This window comes from Hibiscus syriacus, unplaced genomic scaffold (genome assembly GCF_006381635.1).
Source record: "Hibiscus syriacus cultivar Baekdansim isolate YM2019G1 unplaced genomic scaffold, ASM638163v2 tig00111372_pilon, whole genome shotgun sequence".
In the NCBI taxonomy this organism is placed as follows: Eukaryota; Viridiplantae; Streptophyta; class Magnoliopsida; order Malvales; family Malvaceae; genus Hibiscus; species Hibiscus syriacus.
In genome coordinates this window covers 1,016,109-1,021,014 of record NW_024063072.1, presented here as the reverse complement: position 1 = coordinate 1,021,014, position 4,906 = coordinate 1,016,109, and positions in this window count along the sequence as shown.

Genomic DNA, 4,906 nt, shown 5'->3' with positions numbered 1-4,906 from the left:
TACTCAAAAAGGAAGCTACTGTAATTTTTTTCAACACTTTGAAAGCTCCATACTTGGGGCACTTGCTTGGAAATGCCACCAAAGATTTTGCTGATTTGATCATCTCTGGTGAGCTCATCGAAAATGCTATAAAAAGTGGCAAGATTGAAGTAGCTGAAGGGTCTAGTTCCAAAAAACCTATATACCGGAAAAAGGAGAATGAAGTTGCAAGTGTCTACCATAAGAATACTGCAAATAGTGTCACAATAACCCAATTAAGGGCATAGAAGAATGACTTGAACACCGTCAGAAATGATTTCAAGGGACCTCGCAAGGAGAGAGAAAAAGTATCCTTCACACCACTACTCGTACCCTATTCAGAGATATACGCCTCATTATTAAAAGAATATGTGGTACGCCCCTACCGTTTGACTCCTCTTCAACCACCGTACCCTCATTGGTATGACGCAAATGCACATTGTGATTTCCACGATGGAATTGCTGGCCATTCTATTGAGAATTGTTTTTGCCTTCAAAAAGATAGTGCAAAATCTGATTAACACAGGAGGATTACAGTTTGACTCACCAGATGTAAAAAAACACCCACTACCGAATCATGAAGGTAAATGGGTAAATACAATCCAGGAGGAGAATAGGAGGAAGGCAAAGAAAGACGTTCATGAAATTAAATCTCCCTTCAGTTGGGTATTCCAACAACTCTGTCAGGCTGGCATGATTTGACAAGATCCTAAGCCAAAGACTAATGAGTGTGGATACTATTGCAAATATCATCGAGAAGAAGGACATGAAATTCAGCTTTGCCCTGAATTCAGCGGGTTATTACAAAGATTGATGGATAATAAGGAGGTAGAGTTCTTTGAGGAAGATAAGGAAAAAAGAGAAGAAGATGTCTTCACGACAGAAAATTTTGAGCCCGTTCACAGAACAAGTAAGCCAGTGGTCATTACTGTGAAACCATCAGCAATGAATTCTGGGTCGTCAATACTAAAAGTTGTAATCACAGCTCCTTCACCATTCCCATTTAAAGACACCCGCAAGGTGCCTTGGAACTACACTACCAATGTTTCATTGATAAGGGAATCTGGTTCGCTAGAGAAAATAAAGGTAGTTGAAGGTGAAGCACCAGGAGGCAACTTGTTGACTGAAATAGTGAATGAAGTTGGTCACTTTACAAGAAGTGGGAGGTGCTATTCTCCCGAGATATCGAAAAAAGTAGACAAAGTGAAAGCAAAACGAAAAGTTGTAGTGGTACCGCAGAAGATATTCAACGATGAACCCCCACCAATGATCAATGAGCCGGTAACAGAAACAAAAGCTCAAGAATTCTTGAAGTTTCTAAAACATAGTGAGTATAGTGTAGCTGAGCAGCTACACAAGCAATAAGCACAGATTTCGATTCTGGATTTGCTAATAAATTCAGAGGTACATCGGAATGCTTTACTGAGAGTGCTCAATCAAACGTTTGTGCCTGAGGATATACCAGTGAACAAGTTGGATCGAATTGTAGGGCACATAGCTGCTGACAACTATATAACTTTCACTGATGATGAAATTTCTGATGGTGGAATGGGATCGGTAAAAGCCCTCAATATCACAACTCACTGTCATGGTCATGTCTTACCAGGTGTTTTGATTGATAATGGGTCTGAACTTAATGTTATGCCTATGGCCACATTACGAAGGTTACCGGTGGACAACTCATATATGAGGGCCTACCAAAACATTGTCAGAGCCTTTGATGGAACTCAACGGGATGTGCTTGAAAAGATAGAGGTACCACTATTGATTGGACCAATTATCTACAATATTGATTTTGTGGTGATGGACATCAACCCTTCATATAATTGCTTGCTTGGGAGGCCATGGATTCATTCTGCAGGGGCAGTCCCTTCGTCCTTACATCAAAAATTGAAATTAGTGTCAGATAGTCAGTTGATTAGTATTGGGGCAGAGGAAGAAATTATTGCTTCTGTGACGACTGACGCCCCATATATTGAGACGAATAAGAATGCTCTAGAGTGTTCCTTCAGAGCCTTAGAATTTTTCAATGTTATTTTTGTTGCTGAAGGAAACAAGATTCCTCGCCCACGTTTATCTGATTGTACTAAGATGATTGTGCGAGAGACTCTAGGAAAGGAGCCAAGATAGGAAGGGGTCTTGGTAGATGCCTGCAAGGGACTTTATATCCCAAATTTGTCACGATGAAGAACGATCGCTTTGGGCTAGGATTTAAGCCTAATTTTCAGCAAAGAAAGAAAGAAACGAAAAAGAGAGGTGAAATAAGAAAAGCTAGACTGAAAGGAGAGGACATTCCGTGGGAACATATGTCTTTTCCTCCCCTGATGAGCTCTTTCAAGTTTGGAGGAGTGTTTGATATAAAGCAACAGTTAGCCAGAGCAATTGACGAAGAAGAGCAGATGAAAGACATAAACTTGTTCAATGAAGCTATGGAGGATTTGGTCATTAACATGATAACTGGGGATGATAAAGCAGGAAAATATTTGGCTGGAATACGTCCTTGCTTCCCAGGGGAAACACTGAAAAATTGGACTGCAGAGGATCTCCCTGTAGTTTTTAAGATTAATTAAGAGTAATACCCAGTACTAATCCTTACACTTGTGCCCGCAAGTATTAAGGAATTTTCATAAGGGCAGCTATGTTAATTATACTTGCTTTCAATAAAAGATAGTCTTTTGTTTCTTAAATGGCAATCATTATTTTTACATTTTAATTCTTTATTCTTTATTCTTTACATTCATTTCAGAAATTTTAATCTCCTTCCAAATATATATTCGATTCAATTTTTCCCTTTGCAGGTGTCACCATATCAATAGCACGAATGTTTCTGAATTTAATACTGAGATAAACTTTGAGCAGCCCATATGTCTGAAAGAAATCAATGAGTGTCAAGATGAGGTAGAATGTGATGTTCCTAACGAACTATTAAGACTGGTAGAAAATAAGGACAAACAGATTTTACCTCACCAGGAAGAAACTGAGGTTATAAACTTGGGAACTAATGATGATAAGAGAGAAGTGAAAATCGGCAGTGCACTTTCTGCTGAGATAAGGCAAGACTTGATAGATATTCTTCGAGAATTCAAGGTCATCTTTGCATGGTCTTACCAAGATATGCCAGGGCTGAGTACAGATATAGTAGTGCACAAGCTTCCGATAAAGCTTGAGTGTAAGCCAATTCAACAAAAGCTCAGAAGAATAAAGCCAGAAATGTTGTTAAAAATTAAAGAGGAAGTGATGAAACAGATTGATGCAGGGTTTCTTCAAGCGGTAAAGTATCCAGAATGGGTTGCCAACATAGTCCCTGTGTCAAAGAAAAATGGTAAAGTTTACATGTGTGTGGATTATAGAGATCTTAATAAAGCAAGCCCGAAGGACAATTTTCCATTGCCTCATATAGATACTTTAGTGGATAACATTGTTGGTCATTCGTGGTTTTCTTTTATGGATGGCTTCTCGGGGTATAACCAAATAAAAATGAACATTGAAGACATGGAAAAAAACCACATTTGTGACTATGTGGGGAATATTTTGCTATAAAGTGATGCCATTTGGTTTGAAAAATGCTGGGGCAACTTACCAAAGAGCTATGGTGACTCTTTTCCATGACATGATGCACAAAAAAATTGAAGTGTATGTGGATGACATGATTGCCAAGTCCAGGACTGAAGGTGAACACATTCAAAACTTGAGGAAGCTTTTCCAAAGGTTGAGGAAATATCAATTGAAACTTAATCCAACTAAATGCACATTCAGGGTAACGTCAGGGAAACTCTTGGGTTTCGTGGTAAGACAAAAAGGAATTGAGATTGATCCAGATAAAGTAAAGGCCATTCAAGATCTTCCACCGCCTCGTACACAGAAAGAAGTTCGAGGATTCTTAAGAAGGTTAAATTATATATCTCGATTCATTTCACAATTAACTGAAAATGTGACCTTTTTTTCAAATTGCTTTGAAAGAACAACCCTGAAGTTTGGAACTACGAGTTCCAAAAGGCTTTGGAGATAATCAAGGGATATTTATCTAATACTCCAATTCTGGTATCACCAGTCCCTGGTAAACCATTGATCCTTTATCTAACGGTCTTTGAAAATTCAATGGGATGTGTATTGGGGCAACATGACGAATCTGGAAAGAAAGAGAGAGCTATCTATTATCTAAGCAAAAAGTTCACTGATTGTGAGATTCGATACCCACCAATTCAAAATCTATGTTGTGCGTTGGTATGGACTACTCGAAGGCTCAGGCAATACATGTTATACCATACTACTTGGTTGATATCTAAGCTTGACCCTTTGAAATTTTTAATGGAATCACCAGTTTTAACTGGTAGATTGGCTAGATGGCAGATGTTGTTATCAGAATTTGACATTGTATATGTGAACCAAAAAACAATCAAAGGGAGTGTCATAGCAGATTTCCTTGCAAGTCGTGCCTCAAATAATTATGAGTCCTTAAACTTTAATTTTCCAGACGAGGATCTGATGTGTATCACAACCAAGGAGGAAACAATTTCAGATGATAAATCTTGGAGGTTGTATTTTGATGGGGCATCTAATGCTTTAGGACAAGGAATTGGAGCAGTACTCATTTCCCCAGAAAATGTCTATTATCCTTTTACAAGCAGATTGGAGTTCTTTTGCACCAATAATATGGCAGAGTATGAGGCTTGTGTCATGGGGTTAAGAGCAGCTATAGAAAGAAAAATCAAAGTGCTCTAAGTATATGGAGACTCCTCACTAGTGGTGTATCAATTGCAAGGAGAATGGGAGATGAAGGATCCAAAGTTAGTGGAATACCGAAGATTGATCCTTGAATTGGTAAAAGAATTTGAAGATGTCACTTTCAATTATCTCCCTCAAGAAGATAATCAAATGGCTGATGCTT